Genomic DNA, 17,845 nt, shown 5'->3' on the forward strand with positions numbered 1-17,845 from the left:
CACAGGAAGGGGATACTGCAAAGCAAGGGTCCAGGAAAACGGAGACAGGAGGCAGCCGATAACCCTATTTCATCACACTTATGGGGTTTTTTTTATTTATCATTTTGTCATTTTCAAACTAAACTCTCAGCATGAGCTTTTACATGCAAGCACCTTCTGTAGGCCTCCAAAAGCAAGTAGATTTACAACACTGAAACAATAAACCATGCCAGGTATGCTCAGACATTAATATTTAAGACATCAGCAGTTTAGACGACAAACATTTTATTTCAAAGGCTGCAGGTGCACAAGTCCAGTGCAGCGAACGGAGCCCCACTCATACGGCCCCTGCTGCACCATCCCTTGCCAGCCCTGTGCCTCACAAGTGCAACCACACCTCAAAAGCAAACACCTGCTTGGCTTGGATTCCTACTTCATCTGATTTACTGGACTGTTTTTGTATTAGAGAGTTCAGGAAAGGACATCAGAGCCATTTGGAAGGTTATTTTTTAAATTAGCTGGGTTTGGGAAAAATGCACATCACAGGAGACTACACACGGGGCTGGTTAAACTCTTAAAATAAAAGGGGCTTATACTGAAAACTCTGATGTAGACTTCAACGAATACCACCATCAATTGATTAAATTGCTGAGAAATCTCTCCCCTACACAACACGCATACATGCTACAACATGAGCAAAGGCTGTTTCCCAGCCCCAGCTTCAATGTATTTGACACATTTAAAGCAAGATATTCCTAATTCTGTATGATATAAAACTGATTTTTGAAGTAGCACCTTGAGTTACTGATGAAAACATATCTAGCGACTTAGAGGGGAAAAGAAGAGCTCTTGTACGAGCAGAGGCTTCCACAGCTGATGGGAAGCAAGAGCCAGGGGCTCCCCTCTCCCTATTTCAGACATGCAGCATGGTCTTGGTCAGCTCATTTAACCCACCTATGCACCACAAAACATTTTGAAATTGTCAAATAAAGACCTCATCGTATAATAAAAAAAAAATCTTGTATCACTTTTATCAGCAAGGTAAACTCCCTAACGTTCACCTCACACTGAGTTTACATTAGGAAAAAGAATTAACCAGATATTGAACTGATACTGTGCCTGTTCAGCAAACAACAGTACTTTGGAAACTTCCTTATGACTTTACAGAGTTCCCTGTAATTCCCAGCAAGCCCAGCGTGGCCACGTGCTGGAAACCTGGCATTTCTGGGTATACATCCATGCAAACTATCTTAGGTACTCAGGTCTTGGCTTGCAGCACATGGACACAGCATCACTCATCCAACACAACTCCAGGTATTGGGTACCTACCGCACCACTGCAGGGACACACACACAAATACAGAGAAGAAAGTAAGGCTGTTTTCCCTTAGGTGTAAGGAAATGATTGCTTAAGTAACTGCTCTGCACAACTCCTCAAAGCAGATCAAACCACTGGAGGTATCCAAGATACCAAAGGGCAGTCACTCAAATCACAGGCAAACATCAGTTCATCAGCAAAACGTGGACATTTCATACTCCCCACACCGTGGGTGCCACTGCTGTCAATGAAGGTGAAGAAAAGCAAGTAATGAATTGTTACAAGAGGGTTAGTTTGTGAGTTTTTATTCAGAAATAAGGCTCAGCATGGCCCCATGCCATGATGCAGGGGGCTGCCACGGTGGGTGGGGAGTGAAAGGATGGCTGCCCCGAGAACAGCACGAGCTGATCACAGTATAAAACCAGCCCAAGCCCAACACACGTGTTTCCAAGTGTCCTTTTCTAACGTACCAGCACCTCAGCTTCACCCGGCACAGAGCTATCCCAGGCAGCTACGTATTTTTAATGCCTTTTTTCCTATCGGCCATTTTCCAGTCCCCCAAAACCTACAGGACACGGAGTATCATTAAGTGCACTGCAACCTGAACACAGCAAGAAATCTGAAAATTTCAGCTGCATACGCAAACCCCTCTAATACACAAATATTTTATTTGATTTATTGTGATACTTTTCTTCCACCTCTTGAAAGTAATTTTTCTCTAAAGCATAACTGCTTAATTGGCAAGTGTACAAAATATAATTACACTGCATACAAGTTACAATATTGCTTATGGGAATATCACTGTTGATGCATTCTGCTTTATTTTGTGTTTAATCTCTATTAAGAGATCTGTATGAAAATAGCTAGGTACTCTTGATTTTATAAACATGACATATTATTGAGACATTTCTCTACTAACCAAAGCCCAAACAAATACAACTGAAAGACAACATAAAATTCTTGGGCTAGCCTAACACAAAGTTAATAAAATTCTTATGTTTTCCCCTAAAGAAAGTGCAACGCACAGGACACTAAAAAAAACCATCACCAGCCTCTCCAGGCTTAGGATTGTCACATCCATTACGTTACCAGCACAACATTAAGGACATGACACACAGGAATACATTGCTTTTAATGACAATTTTAGGGGGTTTTATTACATTCCCCACAAGGACCCTTGCAGTAGCATCTTTTATAGTGGAAAGATAAAGAAGCAATGAGGAGAGGTGGATCCCTAGTGCCAACGCGGTGAACAGCGCCCAGTACTCAGCAGCAAAAAACCTCTCGCCCTTTGTGCCCCCAGCTCTCCCCAGCCAGACCAGTGCAATTCCCATTGCATCCACACCTCCCACTAAATTCACATCCAGCTGTGTCAGCCACATCACCACCCCGGAGTAGCTTCTAATCCTGCCAGGACGTACACATGCAAGTACCATTACACGCAGGAGTAGACGTGGTGTCTGGAAATGCGTCTCGCTGGTCTGATGGCTAACTAATATCGGCATGGTTTAAGTGCCTTAAAGGTTTATTTCATTTGCTTGAGTAACGAGATTAATGTGATGTTGGATTGTTTAAGCTAAATCATACAAAGCCAAACACGTAAATGTCCTTAATTCACAGCATCAGCCCAAGCTGTGTTACCATGTGAACCCATCTTGCTATCCTGCTTTTAATTGTATGAACAGATTCCTGTTTTGCTCCAGTTTTGCTCCCAGAGGTTGGCCAGCACATGGAGACCTCGAGTGGCCAAATAAACCGTTAAACATTGCCACGTACTGCCTGATGTTTCCAGGTGTTCCCCGTTTTCCTTGCAACTAGGTTTCTGACATATTCAACTTTTAGACCTCAACAGCCAGTGTAAATTCAGCAGATATATACCTGTGTGTGAATACATATACACACACAGAGGATCTGAGACAACATTCCTGCCACGACAGGTCCTGCATACTCAAGCACAACACAGATGGGAGCCCAACGATCCCACAAACCTCATCCATGAATGATGGATGAGACAGACAGACCAATGCGCAGACTTACCTAAAAGCACAGTAAAGCTGCAAACACCCAGTTATACACTCTTGCTTCGAAATAAAAATAAATGTGCACAGAAACACAATTATTTTTTTCTAACCACAACACAAGCAACTTCTAATTAGTTTTTAAATCTGGGTTTGACCCATTTTGATCAGTTTGCACTCTTGTCTGTATCCTTCTGCTCAGAAGTCTCCCACCAGGACTGGGGTTATTTTTGCTGTCCCGTGGCCGACAGGAGCTAACTCAGAGTTTGAATAAATTCTGCAAAGTTAGATAAAGCACACAACTCTCAAAAAAAGTAATCCTCCCTCATTTTCTTCCTGCACCTATGTTAACTCACATCGGACCCAGGCATTAGCCATAATACAGGCTAACATCTTGCCTAGTGCTAAGCACCTGGTGTCGGCACTGGGGGTAACTCATCTTTGCAAGCGATGTAAGGAATTTTTTAGAAATTAAGAACCTGCAATCTTTCCTGAGCACTAAAGGTCACATCCTGCAATCTCCACCTCCAGATACAGGTCTCCTCGCAGCAAGTCATTTTATTAAAGAAAATCTGCAACGCTGGTGCTTGGGATCTGCAAACATCTGGATGCTCTCAATTAAGCAATGGGCTTTCATGGATTTTTGAGGTCAGAGGAGACCACTGTGATTTTCCAGTCCAACACACTGCATGCGAACTTACCTAAATGACTGACTGCTTGCTTGAACATCGTTCATTCCAACAAATATCCCTTAATTCGGTGTTTCCAAAGGCGGAGAAACCACTAGCACCTTCGGCAGCCTCTTCCACCATCAGCAATGCTGAAAACACAGACCTGAACTCCAGCCTTTCTCTGGCTTCATCTTTCAGCTACTGGGTCTTGCTAAAACTCTGCCTGCTAGACCCAAGAGCTCTTTATTATTCAATTTATTTTCCCCATGACAATGCTAATTGCCTTAATCAATTTACCTTTCCACACTCTCCCATGTAATTCAAGCAGCCATGGTTCCTGGACCCCCTCCCCTGCATCCTTCCCCAACTCCTTCAGTGCTCCTGCAGCCCTCCACAGACCCTACCTGACAGGCGCTGGGGACACACAGGCAGCTGCCACGTCCCTCCTCCAGCCTGGAAACCACCTGCCAGCACAGGCAAGGAGCACACAAGACCTTTGGCCATAATATCATATTAGCAGCACTTGCCTGTGACTCCTTGCTCCTCTATAAAGACATGATTTCTCCAGACAGCATCCTGGAGGTATGGCTGTGTTGTTTGCTCTTAGATAGAGAAATTTACAGTTGGCCATCTGAGAAATATTACCTGCTTGTATCCAAGCAATACAAATTGCTTTTACCAGCGGTCACTCCTTTTCATTATTTACCACTCTCCCAATCTTAGTGACATTTCCAGCTTTAGCTACAGTGACTCTGCCTTATCACGGATTGCTCACAAACACATTAAGCAGTGTAAGGACAAAAAGGAGCGCTCAGAGAGGCTGCTAGAAATAGATGTTTAGAAATCATTTCTGATTTTACAACTATATTTTAAGAACTGACACTTTGCTGGTTCTCAGCCAGTCACTCTTTTGCACATCCCCAGCCAAAACAGCGGTGCTGTACCAAGCTGCGCTTCTTGATGAATTTTAAGTAAATAAGAATCCCCACAGTTGCTTTTATCAATCCCACCAAGAAGCTCTTTAAATTAAAAAAAGAAAAGTTAGTTCACAAGGATGTACTAATGGACACCGAGTACATCACTGCCCCTCTTCCCCCTCACATTGAACAAGTGCCCTACCAATGACTCAAATTGTTTGCCCAGGACTCGTGTTAAGCTGACAGGTGTGTGTTATTCAGCCTGGCCAGTTTACTACTTTTCTATACTAGTACATTGTTAGCACGGCTACGGTTCACAGGGAGTTCTACAGTATTTCAAGACTCAGTAAAAAAAATACTCATTGCTGGCTCAATTTACTCTTGTAAGCCTCTTCAACCAGAGACACTGGGGCTGATGTGCAAAGGTCTGACTAAAGCAGTTGCTATTCAACATTCACTTGTACCACAGTGTAACTGGGGTCTAAACATAGCATTACTCCCTCCCTCTCCACAAAAGTCTAATACTTTTGTCTTTTCTATTAACTTCACCTCCTAACCTAGTTCTGTTTCTAATATTTTACAGAAACTTTGGGTTGTTCTCATCACTACCAGCCACAACTTTGCACCCCTGTGATTCTTTCCTCAAGCTCCGATTTCTATTTTCTGCTACCAATTCCCCTCTCGGGCACTTGGACATGCAACATAAACCGGATCGTTAAGGGCTGTGAGCCCCATTTTAACATCCAGCATCTTAGCCAGCCCAGAGCACAGGAAGGGCAATGGCTAAAGGTGAGAGGGCAAGTGGAGACCCACTTGGCCAGGTTCTTCCTCCTGATACATCATTCAATTAAAACTTTTGCAGAATCAACTGCAACAAAAGTCACTGGCCACAACCTCACTGCCTGAGGCTAAACAAGACTGAGATTTCATACTCCAAGCCAGGCTGGAACTAGTACTTAGTGAAGTTGGGTCACCTCCAAGAAAGCACAAATTCAAGAAATGTGTCGAACTTTTGGCTAGACAAAACAAAAATTGCACTTTGTCTCCCCAAATCTGTCTATGCTGCTTCTTTCCAGCACTCACAACTTTTGTTGTCCAGATAGAGATACAGATACATGCTTTCTGCTCTTCAAACACCACAGATGAACAAAACATGCCATCCTGGCACTTCACCTAGAAATAACATTACAGCATATAAAAAAAAAAAAATCCTGTTTCCTTCTAGGAATGGGAAATGGGTAGAATAGGTATTTAATCCGGGAAATGCTGTTGTTATTGGCAAACGGCAAAAGTTGAAGTTCGCATAGGTATTCTAGTACTAAACTTCTGGATACCCTAATTCTAGGCTTGAACGTTGCACCGTACCATTTTTACAAAAAAAGAGGTACTAGCTCAGACAAGCAGCAAATAGAAAACTCACAGAAGCTGGTGCTGTAGGATCATGAAATTTCAGATAACTGCAAGATCATGAAAGCTGATGAAAAAGCTTTTTTCTTCCATATATTGAAATTAATTTCATCCACAAGTAATCACAGCAAAGCTCAAGTCTCTCAACTTTGAAGTGTGACATCTAGTATTTAGCCTAATTACTTCACTTAAACTGCTGATTTCTTCCAACATCCGCTCTCATCCAGAACTTGGATTTCAGCATAAAAATAAGGAACACTATGACAGCTCCACAGGTACCACCACCATATTTTATACTTGGCCTAGCACATTTTTTAAATGGGAATTTACAGGATTTTCCCTCCAGTTAACACAATTAAAGGACATTTTCCCCACCTGGTATATTGTCATAAAACTAAAGGGTATGCAAGGAGGAGAGTGGACAAGGAAAGCCAAGATGGAGTTATTCAAAGGGACCTGCAGAAGGCAAATTTTTAATTAAAAACTAGATCTGGAACATAAAGTACAAGCTCTTCACACCCAAAGCGTTGATGGTGCATCACCCATAGATTAAGAAGGTGGCTAGGAAGACCTCACACCCTGGGGAAGCCTCAGCCAGGTACGTGTGAGGATGTAAGCATGCAAGCTCGGGATGCTGGAACTGAAAGGATGCAGAAAAGTCAGGGGAGTCCCTTAATGACAATGCTGCCCCCATCCTCACACCAGCAGGCACAAATGGGGTGAAAGGGAGTTGTTCATTGAGAAGGGAGGGACCGTGTCACAGCAGCTTCCTCCAAAAAATAAACCAGAATATTCACGAAAGCAGGCTGAGGACCTGCAGAGCTCATCGCACCCCACAGTGTCACACCCACTGGCAGTGTGTAAGCCAGCCATGTGATTAACTGCCAGTTTTGTTTATTTTTTGCCCTAACGATGATGCCAACAGCTCCGTCAGTGTGTCAGCTGCACAAAAACTAATGGATTTCCATCTCCTCTTCCTGCCTTTTTCGGGGCTGATCCTGCACTCCTCATACACCCATCACTCTTCCCAAACCCGACAGCATTTCAAAGGGACTCAACCATAATCCCAGCCAGGGTCACTTATACCTTACAGAGCCATACATTATAGTTACTACAACAATGACCAAAAGCCAGGTTAATTTTGGAACAACCTACAATTTCGTGTCAATCTTCTCGGCACAAAAGCTACTCTTTTTCCAAAGCAAACGGGTCACTAAAAAAAAAAATTGATAGGCAGCATCCATTACTTATCTCTTATATTTAGCAACAGAGAATCCATCTGTATTATTCCTGGTCTCATTAAAGACTTGGCTCCTTGTAAATATTATGTCTCTAATCCACACGTTCTCCCTCTGCACTGTGCTTCAGGGGTCTATTTAAGTAATAATTGGTATGCGTTGTCGCAAAGTATAGTGGCTAAGTGTTTGACAACATTACACAAGTTAATGTACGTGGGAGCAACTGCAGCGGTCCTTGTGTGAAAAACCAATTCAACGAGTTTCCTACCAGCATCTCCTCAAAAAACTCACATCCGAGGTACCCTCCGCTTTCTACATCTGGATCTGAAGAAGCGTGGGATTTGGTCAACCTTGATTTGGCCACTGTGGTGGAAAAGGTCCTTCCTAATCTCATGCTGCTCTGATTGCTGGTGGGAATTAGGGAGAGGACAAAGCGGAGTTCAAAATTTAACATGAAAGCAGGTTGCTTTAGCCATGTAAAACCTACTTTGGGCAGTAGGGATGGACAGAACCTCCCCATACATCACCGCCCTGCTACCCCCTGAGTACAACAAACCCCACCAACCAGAGCTAACCCCGAGACCCATGCAGCAAGGATTTTCTCACAGTCTCAATACAGAAAGTTGAAGTAGGGCATCAAATCTAGGAGAGACCGGAGCAAATTTGGACTCACGCTCCTCTTGGCTTAAGGATAAATATGACAAAATGGGATTTCTCTTTCTTAACAGTCCAGTACCTCTTCTGCAAACAATAAGTCCTCATCTTTCTCTTTGCAATCTCACCATCACATTTCCTGAACACAACATCCTGCCAGCATCGCCACCTCAGAAAGGAGAAATAAATAACTAGAAAACTCCAGATGTTTATTCCTGTGAAAACAATACCTGGTTCTTAAGAAATCATCGGGGTTTCAGGTGCAAGAAAAGGGAGTGCACGCTCATGAAGCATCACAGGTTGTTGTAGAGCTAATAAATTATACCTGATTCTTCTATGCTCTGGCACTGAAAACTCCTGCTGACTTCACAGAAAACATTATCTGGTGCCTTCCTGGTGCTCTGCAAAATGCCAAACATCCCAGTCTCCTCTCTATGATTGGGGCTGAGCGGAGTGAGCTGGTATGCACAGCGTAACGAGAAGGCTTGGTTTCCACGCCTTCGCTGGGGCAAAGGAAGGTCACAGCATTTTTCATCCTTTCACCTAAAACTTATCTTTATTTTATTTCCTCTGGCAAAGGAGAAGGAACAAAAACACGAAGCATGGGAACATGGGAGAAGGAAGGAGAGCTGGCTCAGGCGTACCTGGGCGTGACAGAGTGCATTTTGGAATTACATCTTTCAGCATCACATACAGCAGTAAACACCAATTCCTGGCTAAAGTGTTTGCGTTATCTCAGTAAAGACTGAAATCAGCAGTGACTTGCCAGAACTTCCCCTCCAAAGCTTCAGTGTTTCCTTCAAGAGGTTACCCCAGCTACCACCCTGCACTCCCACCTCACACCACTTTATTCACCTGAGCCCTGATGCCGTTTCACCTGTCAAAGCCTATAATTTAAATATCCTTAGCACAAGAATAATATTCATTTTAAGAGTTAAGTGGGCCGCGCAGAGGAAATAAAAAATATTTCAGGGCTTTATCCTCATCATGACAAAACCACGGTTCCTATTGCAGCGGGGCAACAAGTATAAAAATTACTAAGATCCATATCACATTTCCTTATTCTCAGCCGTATCCAAACCCCACGAGCTAGGAGACTGGCTCAGGGTGCTGTTCGCATGCTCTGTGGAATAATCACAGATCCAGAAAGGTGTGTTTTACTGAGGAGGGGGAGTTGCAAACAGACCTGGGCTGGGGGAGGGGGGGGGGGACGACCGCTAGGGGCAAAGAATCCTGGTACTCGGAAAAATCCCAAATTGTTTGGGCAGGTGTAATCATCCCAGTCTGAAGGGCTCCTCACCAGCAACTCCACTCTCCACTTCTTTAACTTACTACGAGTAGAATATAAAGCAAAGAAAGGAATGCTCACTCTATCTGATGTGAGGAGTAAATATGACACCCATCAGATTTTGTGAGACAGCATCATCCACCAGATTTTAACAAAACACTTGCAAATTGCCAGTGCTGTGTTTAAAGAAGCTTTTCTATTTCTTCCACTTAAGCGTGAAGCCACTTCCAATGCCCACAGCTAGTACACAGCACCCAAACCCCAATTCTGCATTTCCAGTGAAAATTAAACTACCTTTTCCAAGAGGTTGGGCAAAGTCAGGGGTTTGGTTTTCTTTTTTCATTAAAAGTACATATTCTTAGAAGAGTCAGCTGAAGTAAAGTTTTATTCGAACTGCAGCCAGCCTGATAAACTCTCCTGGCCAAAAGTTACAGTACGCTACTTCCAACTCCTGTCTGGGACCTCATACTTGGAGGCTGGTGTTTTTCCCGACAGGAGGATGATTATCACTGGACCCCGGTGACAAGGCTCCGTACTGAAGTGACAGCATTAGAGATGACAGTCTGTACTACAGTTTTCCTACGGGGGAAATTCCTTAAAACATTTTCCACCTAGGAAAAACATGAGTGGAAAAGGGCACAAGTTTACCCTCAAAAAGCAGATCAGGGTAAGAAGGAGCTGCCAGCAAACTGGGCTGTGGGGCTGTAGCTCTGCGGGGCATCAGGCTCCAGAGCCGCCCCGTCCGGCCAAACCTCAGGGATCCAAAACTAGGAAGAAAACTCCCTTAAACCCAGGGGAAGTGACCTCAAGAAAACATCACCTCCAATTTATACGCTGTGAAATTGACAATAAAACTCTGGTCCAAGGAAGCATCTCAGTCTGAAATTCCACAGGAAAATGAAATGTCAAAACACTCCTGTAATCTGCACTTCAAAACACAGGGGGGGTTCACCGGTCTGACCAGCCATCCTCATGTCTAGTCAGTTTTACAAATACTTGGTTATGACTTTTAAAAGGAAGGATACTTTAATTGCCCACAACTGGAGGAGCTCTGATGGAGTAACTGCCCCCAGCCCCCAGATGTGCTGGGTTTGCCAATGACGAACACCACCCTCTGTTGCTGCTCCCTGCTAATGACTAACAGGTGGGTGCCCCAAGCACCCTCCAAAACTAAAAAGCTTCTTTCTTAAAAAAAAAACATCCCGCATTCACAATCCTAGATATTCCAGAAAAATACCTGATGACAGCTGACACTTCCCAAACAATCACTTTTCTAGGAACTTCAGGCTGCCCCTGCAGCAGAAAGTTTTGTGATGCAAAGAATATAAATCTTTGTTTAAGATTCGAACCCTGTGGACGAACCCATTCCCTTAGCCAGCTCTGGAGCTCAAGCACAAATCAGCTTTATGGTAATAACAGATTACAGAACACATCGCCACAAATAAATTTTTTTACTACAGGATGTGTAATTGAAATGTCTGCGATTCAACAATCACCTCTGAATTCATAAATACCTCATAGTATTCTGAACATACTCTCCTATAATGAGCCCGTCTTCAATTTTCCTTGGTAAAGAGTCCTTTAAAGAATGCTAAAGCAGGTCGGCGCCCTTATGCACTGATGGAAACAGGAACAAAAGCATTTTGTCACCAGGCATCTCGTCTATCATTATTTTCTTCACTCTGCTTAAACAAACCGAAAAGTACGTGCCTTTTCCCCCACTCCCTCCTTAAAGATCTGCAATAACTGCAATTTCATTCCCGTCTCTAAGCCACCATCTGTATGAAAACAACGGTCCATTATACCTAACCGTTACCCACTATCGTTTTTTTCCTGCTTCGCCGATGTTTTTTTTAAAACACGGGATTAAAATGTCATAGCATCCCTCACGTTCTAGGGAGCCGTGTGGATCCCTCTCCTCTGGTCACAGTGCACTTAATCAAGTGTGAATGATTAAAGTACTTCAATTAGAGCCACGCACATTCATCGCTGGCAATTCAAAGGCAGCAAGAGGAGTGCAGCTGAAAGAAGAAATTACTTCTACTACTTTGAGGTCTCCATCTCTCACTTTCCTCCTCCCTAGCTAAGCCTTGGGACCCAGCAAAGTACCAAGCTCTAAGCTCCAGCCAGGATTTACCTTGGGCAGGACAAAAGGCCATTCTTTTCCCCCTCAGCAAGTTGTGGGGGGGAGGTTGGTTGTGTGTGTTCATTATATTTTAGTGAAAAAAGAACAATCTCAGAGCCCCACGCGTGAACTGGCACAGCTCCTTCAATTTTCCTTCCCAGTGATGCTGAGAAGAGGTTGGAAAAACGTCCAAGCCGAGGGGTTGAGGGGTGAGGGATTGCTAAAATAAATGAATATTGAGGGCTTGAGGGGGTGGGATTGATAAAATAAATGAATACTGGGGAGATTTAGGAAAAAGGGAGCGGAGCGCCCTGCGGACAGCGGGTTACGCCCGGAGAGTTGCTAAGGGAGTGACGGGCGAGCCGAAATAATAATAATAAAAAAAAGAGTAGAATTAGAAGAGAAATTACGATTTTACAGTGAAAAATAGTGATTTTTTATGATGGAAAATAATTTTTAATTTTTTTTCTTTTGGAAAAAAAATTAAATTAATTATTTTTCTTAGGGAAAAACAACTGAAGATGCCTCTTAAATAAGAAAAACAACCTCAGCGGATGGCGGCCGCCTGCTCCGCGTCCCCCGGCAGCCGCGGATGCGGCTGCCGGGGGACGCGGAGCAAGCGGCCGCCCCGCGCAGCAGGATTCCCCCTTTTCCAAACTTTCCTGCCTCCTCCATCCCACTAATCCCCCGGCAGATGTTGTCGGCAGCTCCCGGCACTAAGTAAACAATGCGGGGCCCCCGGCACAACAAAAGATTCCCCCTCCCTTCACCCCGTCGCCACCCGCGCAAGTTGCGCTGCCGCCTCCCCATCCCCACCCTGGCTTTTTTTTCCGCTTTTTTTTTCTCTTCTTTCCCTCCTCCTCCATCCTCTCGGGGCTCTCCAAGCAAAGATGTCCTCGTTTTCCCCTTGTCCTCGCTGCCCACCCCCCCTCCTCCTCCTCCTCCTCCTCCTCCTCCTTACCTCCTCGCTCCCGGGCAGCTCCGCAGGCGCGTTTATCAGCGCCGCATCCCTTCGCGCATCCACCTTCCAGACGCCCCCCCGGCTCGCAACACCGCGCACACATACACACACACACGAAAAAAAAAAAAAAAAAAAGCAAAAAGCAAAAAAAAAAAGCAAAAAAAAAAAAAACTTAAGCCTTCCCCCCCGCTGCTCTCCTGCTCCGCCCGCCGCCGCGCCGGGAGCGCACGGGGGCAGCGGAGCCAGCAGCAGCGGGGAGGATGCTAATTGCAACTTGGGGGGGGGGGAGGGTCGCAGCCTCTTTTCTCTCTTTTTTTTTTCCCCCTTTCTTTTCTTTTTTTCTCCTTTTATCCCCCTTCTTTTTTTCCCCCTCTTCTTTTTTGCCTTTTTTTTTCTTCCCCCTCTTCTTATTTTTTTATCCCAGCCAAAAAAAAGGGGAAAAAGTGCCCGGGCGGTGCTGGGCGGAGCGGCCGCTCCCCCTCTCCGCGCTGGGTGAGCAGAGAGAGAGAGAGGTAGGAGCTCCCACTGCCTTTTTTTTTTTTTCCCTTTTTTTTTCTTTTTTTTTTTTTTTTTTTTTTTGGCAATAGGCGGGGTCTCTCCTTGCAAACCAATGACACAAACCCACATGGACCAGCCTCGCCCCCTATAGATACTCTTCACTACAAATAGGCTCTCTCGAGGGGATTAGTGGATCAGCTAAAGTACAAACAGACGCGGCGAAGCAGGGGCGGGGGGGACCGGGCAGCCCCGGGTACCCCGCGGGGAGGGGGCTCCGCGGGGCTCGCTGCCTGTTGCGCTCGGTGGTGGCTCGGGAAGAGGTGGGGGACTCGGGGAATAGGAGGGGAGAGGGCAGGGAGAGCCGGGGAACGCCTTTGTTCGGCCGCCAGCGCGCCCCCCTCATCATCCCGGGGATGGGGATGGGGAAGGAGGGATGCTCTGTATTGGGATGCAGGGAGGAGGTGGCTGGGGGGGGGGTGGATGTGGAAATCCATCTCATCCCTACGGGATCTGGTGCCAAAATCCGGCCTGCGCCTCTTTGTATCGCTGCCTCCGTCCGCTTGACTGTGCAATTATTATATCCTAGCCCTCCTCGCCCCGCACGCCGCGCCGGGTTTGAAATTGATGTTGTGAGGTCGGGGAATAAAGGCCACCAGGCGCGCTGAAACCCTAAAGACGGAGGGGGCTGACCCATCCAGCCCTGCCGAGCACCCAATTTGATGTGACTATCGTATAATCGTGCCAGGGTGTTCGGCTGAACGCGAGATAACGAGAGCGCACTCCAACGTGCGTTTATTTGTATTTGTATTCCGCATTACCCCCCTAGATTTGGGAATTAATGTTTTGACAGACGTTCTTCATCTGCTTATCACAAGAATGTGGGCAGGTGGTGATCCCATCTTTTTGTTGTATAATCATCGAGCCTTCTGCATTGTATATCCCGTGCTCCTCAATCAGCCTGTGAAGAAGCACGCTCCTTTCCTAGTCAAATAAAGCCCTTGAACCACATCAATTGTCCATCAAAATTAATAAGCAAGCTTCAGGTTTTTTGTGTGATATTACATGGTGAAGAGCCTAAAGATCCCGATTCTTAGGAGCATGGTTTGGATCCCTGCTGGATGTTTACATGTGTCTATCATTTGTCCTCTGAGCACCTGCTGCCTCTGTCCCGCAGAAGTTGAAGCCTCGCACAGCCTCGCCTCACCAGGACCCCCCACGGGCTAAGTGCCAAGATGCGATACCCAGGCTCTGGACGGCGTGGGGTACAGCCAGGTACCTCCAAGCTGATTTTAACAAAATGCAGCAGCATTCAGCTGGAAGATGCATCTAATTCTGCACTCTTCCCTTTGGCAAATGGCCCTCTGGAGAGAAAACCCTGCCTGCCTACGGGAAACCTCACTATGGAAATCACAATCTCCATATTATCAGGATTTCTTGGATGTCCATCATTAGCAACGCTGCTAACTGTCAAAATATTATGGGTATCTCCTTGGGCCACTGTGAATAACAGCAATTTGCATCAACCAAGGACTTGCCCCTGGCATTTCAGCAGTGACTTTTTCTAAACCACATCCACGATCTCTCATTGCTTTAGCCAATTTGCTTTGTTAAATGTTATGTATGTGATGTGTGGGAGCACAGGACAGAAAAACAGTAATTGCTTCTAATAAATAATGTTGAGTTCACAATATAAACAAAGTAAGTGGCATATGTTGAGGCCAAAGACACAAATAATTATTTCATTACTAGACCAATTAGATTACAGGTTATACAGAACAAATCTCTGAAGCAAATGTCTTCAGGTTTAGCAGGAGTCAATCCTCAGGGAAGTGGCTTTCTCTTCACACTATTTGGATTGCAATTGAACATTCATCAAGTGTGAAATAGCCTTTGTAATTAGAAGCTATGAAAGAAGATAGGTGGTAGGTTTGGTATGGGGGCCTGAAAGGATAGGTTTTTAACTTCAAACTGCAGCTTTCAAAACTTTATTCAGCTGCTGCCTAGCCTTGAAGGTGCTTCAACTCCTTCAGTACCTCACAGGTTTGTATGAAATTCAGCACATGCTTGGAGTGAGGCGTTTTGGTTTCCCAGAGCTCAGGAGCAGCAGTTTTGGGGCAAGGGAAAGATATAAGAGCCAAAAGAGGAGGCTCGTCCTGCTGCCTGGGCAGGCACTGGGCACACCTGTCTTCTGGCCTCTTTCTTCTGGATTATTTCTGTATTTTATCCACTTTCTGGAGACAGATGTTTCAAGCACTAGGCTGTTACCTGAAAAGCAGATTCCCCACATCTCCTCCTTCTCAAACTATATTTTAAAAGAATGAGGGATAATTGAGGGAGTTGGTGTATATAATCCTTGCCAGGAGAAGAATAGTCTTGAAACTTTGTTTCTGAGTAAAAAGTTCAAAGCAAAGCAAAATCAAGATGTTTCTCTCCCTCTCTTCTATTTATTTTAACCTATCAATAGCTATACTGAAAAGTTTCTTGCACAGTTTGGGAACAAAGCCCTCCCAGAATGACTTTTTTTGTGAAATCAAATGAACTTTAAAAGAACGCCCTTCTTCCAAGTCCTTCCGATATGGAACCAGGCATTTGGGGTGCATGTTTTACGTGGCACCCCTTTTCCCTGTCGGCCAGGGTTCACTTCACTTGCTGAAAATAATGCCCCGCCCCACTCCTGCTAATTAACTTCAGTACTCACTGAGCTCACCCAGTGTTGCAGCTTAACCGCTTACTAAAATGTTACAGAAAGTCTGTAGCCCCTGTGTCTCTAATAGTTATATTCGATGAATTGATTATTTTTAGTCAGGGATTACATGCTACCCTTGTGAATAACTTGGTTTCTATTAGCACTAGATCTGGGAAAATGGTGATTTTCAGATACTGTTTCCTGACCCACATGCTGGTTTCAAGCAGTTGAATGCGCGTCACACGAGGCTCTCCATCCACCGGGAGCACGATCGCACTTTCCCTCTACACTTCAGCGACATGTCAGCCTGAGTGCAGCACCTCCTGCTACACTGGTGCGTCTCGAGACCTTGCAAGGAACTTAAAAAAAAAAAAATATATATATATAAAAGTAAAATTTACAATCTGGGTTTCATAAAGAGGTTGCTTGGCAGATGCAAATATGGGCCTTGATCCTGCAAAGATGATGCTCCTGCACAGCTTTATGTAGCGTGAGGATTCCGAGTGTTTTCAGCTGGATGACTCTCAGTGCATAAATTTAAGCACATGCATCTCTCTGCAGATTTAGAACGAGTATCTGTTGACTAGAATAGACCAGTTATTTTACTGCTCCAAGTGTTTGTGCAACTTAGTTACTCAGTGCTATGTAGGAACAGGCAGACACAAATCCTGCCTAGATGCTTCTCAGCCAAAAAGCAGGTTCAATCACTAGAAATGAAATTTATATGTTCCTTAACACCACATACTCAGCATCAACATCAATATCCTATTTATTTTTTACCAGTATAAAAATGTCTACTTTTGAATGGATATATTGTCTACTTTATAATGGATATTCATTGAAATAATCACCTCTGTTTGAGAAGATGCTTATGCTTTTTACAAATCAGAAGCAGTAAACATTCATTTTCCACCAGTGCTGTTGATCTAGAAACTTAAGTCTAGAATTTGGTTTAACTGTCTATAATATAGGTACAATAAGCAGGAATATGAACACATTAAGGAATTTCCCTTAAAGATTTTTATGTGTGTTATTTTGGAGCCTGGAGCAGTGAATTGGTTTATTTTACTGCATACTCCGCTTCTAATATTAGGACTCAAATTTACCTTTAAAATGCACTGGGAAAAAAAGCATCCATCGCGTCACTGGTGTAATTGATGCAAACCAGGGATGAATTTGTTCCAAAACATATTTGCTAAACTGTTCTGTAACTAGGCGTTTAGAAGACAGGTTGTTTTTCTTGTAGTTTTGATCCCACGCCAGACTGACCTCAGTACACAAGCACCATTGAGCACAATTCCTTCTAGTAGGAAGTCAAAAATCCAACATTTGACATCAGTCCTGTAGAAGTAAATTCATTAAGAGGGTGATTCAGCTCGCTTGTGTAATTTACCTTAAGGATGTCATCCAGTGTGAAGGACTGCATGAGCAGAAAATACATTGCTCCTAAAGGCAGCATGTGATCTCTATTAGATCAGCAACTCCCCTCCTCACAACTATTTTAGGCTCGATTTTTAGTCTTTAATTACTGTAACACTATTCGTTACAAGTTTAAAAGGTTTTCTCTTTAGACCTATTTAACTTAATATAAATGAAAAGGACTCATTTATACCTAAAGTTCTCAGTGGGAGCCCAGAGAAAGGAGGGTGAATGGTCTTTTTTTTTTTCTGGTTTAAAAGAATGGGGAATCTTGCTCATTATAGAGAAATAATACTCAATATTTTTATTTCCCCAATTCCATGGGAGTATTTCGAGTGGGTTTCTTATGGGAGATAGCCCTTATTTATTATCTCACACTGATGCAGCCTGGGTGTTCGAGTTGCTGGATCCCCCGGGCTCTGATCCCAAACTGATGTGGGTGGTTGTGTGTGCTCTACAGGGCCTCTGAGACTCAAAATCGTCTTTCTCTACCCTTCCCTGCCCTCTGCCTCCCTGAGCAGCTCTGCAGCCAGAGGACTTGCACACCCCAGGTTACGTCCTGTTGTGGGTTTATGCTGTACTTTGAGCTCCTAGTTGGGAAGATGCAAGTTATATACAGTCTGTGCAAAAACTCCCTCAGTTCTTTCTAATTTTGAAAGAAAACCAA

The 17,845-nt window shown here is 44.4% G+C and overlaps 1 protein-coding gene across 1 annotated transcript in view; it reads right to left on the bottom strand.

Annotated features, from left to right (window-relative positions):
• The window catches only part of CTBP2 (C-terminal binding protein 2), a 139,249-nt gene extending 126,653 nt beyond the window's left edge, over window positions 1–12,596 (bottom strand). The window contains exon 1 of the mRNA XM_069864103.1: window positions 12,576–12,596. The gene's annotated coding sequence lies outside the window, so the exon portion shown is untranslated. The remainder of the gene's footprint in view (window positions 1–12,575) is intronic.
• Between the last annotated feature and the right edge of the window lie 5,249 nt (window positions 12,597–17,845).

The sequence above is a fragment of the Phaenicophaeus curvirostris genome, chromosome 9, assembly GCF_032191515.1.
Source record: "Phaenicophaeus curvirostris isolate KB17595 chromosome 9, BPBGC_Pcur_1.0, whole genome shotgun sequence".
Taxonomy (NCBI): Eukaryota; Metazoa; Chordata; class Aves; order Cuculiformes; family Cuculidae; genus Phaenicophaeus; species Phaenicophaeus curvirostris.